Source organism: Oratosquilla oratoria, chromosome 26, assembly GCF_046742065.1.
Source record: "Oratosquilla oratoria isolate Oo_2021 chromosome 26, ASM4674206v1, whole genome shotgun sequence".
Classification (NCBI taxonomy): domain Eukaryota; kingdom Metazoa; phylum Arthropoda; class Malacostraca; order Stomatopoda; family Squillidae; genus Oratosquilla; species Oratosquilla oratoria.
In genome coordinates, this window is record NC_134802.1 from 29,010,503 (window position 1) to 29,011,888 (window position 1,386).

Below are 1,386 nucleotides of genomic sequence, written 5' to 3' on the forward strand. Positions count from 1 at the left end.
CAGAGTTCCAGTTTGATTTTTATTTCTAGCTGCCACCTGACTCACATTTATCTTCAAGCCCTCCTCCCTCACTTCAACTCTCACCCCCTACTTTTTCCTTCCTCTTTCTCCTTTTCTACTTCTCATCTCATTTTCATTCTGAATAGACCGTTTGTTGTGTTCTCCTCAACTTCTCTACCACTCGACTTCCTCAACGTATGAAGCCAATGCAGCTGTCTCTTTCCTTCTCCTCTCATCTTTCTCCACATCTCAACATCCTCAAACTTAGAAGCTCATTGTCTCTCAACCTCTTCCCGTGCATCTTGTGGCTTGATTCCAACAACTGTATTCGTCATCGTTGCTGTCATCGTCCAATTGGATTCCAATCATAATCATAATTGCAGACGTCGTCGTGGTCGTCATCATCATCGTCACAAGGCACACCCAATTAGGTGTCGTCGGCTCCCTTCCCGAATGCTAAGATTAGAGTGAATGAGGCCTTGTGATATGATTGGACTGATGAAGACCAATATGGCGTCAGTTCTTGTTGGAACTTATGGTGGACTGGTGAATTATTTCGGATATCAAATCTAATCTAGGGTGATTCTCTAGATAGATTCTATTCTGGAGAACAATAGAAGGCTTCGTTTAGCTTAGAAGTCATATTCTAGGATTATTCTTTGCCAGATAAACTTGTTCATATGTGTATCATAGTAAAAGAAATCCGAGTTCCATCTTGGATATCATTCAAAAAAAAAAAAAAAAAAAAAATCTTTTTTTGGACTTAAAAGGTGCAAGATACTTAAAATAACAGTTTGGGACATGATTTTTTTGTAAATGTTTTTTGAATTTTGTTAGCACAAACTCCGAAGAAAATTAAATAGATGAATAAATAAGACTGTTACTGATAAAACCCAGTCTTATTTCCAACCGAATTATTTCATAATAAGCCAGAGATAGTATAACTGTAATAAGAAACGATACATTGTACAATATATATTACGACTTTAGCGCTGATCACATGAGCAATGTTTCAGTACCAAGTTCCCGTTTTTCGGCAGCTTTTTCCCGCTTTGCTCGTGTGACGAGCAAAGCCGGAAAAAGCTGCCGAGAAAACGGCAACTAAGTGCCGAAACATTCCTCCTGTGAACCGCGTTCATGCTTGCCAAATGGAATGAAGTTGGAAAATATTTGCTTGTTCAAAGATTAACTATGATAGTAATAGTAATAGTGATAAATAAATAATCATACATTACAGAATATAAGTAAATAGTAAAATATAAATGATAAAAACAGAAATGTCAATAGAAATAGTAATAGGACTTAAACAAAAACTACAGGCCAGTAAGTATAAACCTTTTCTTAGGAAAGTAGAAAAAATAATGTAGAAGTTATCGATCAAGGATT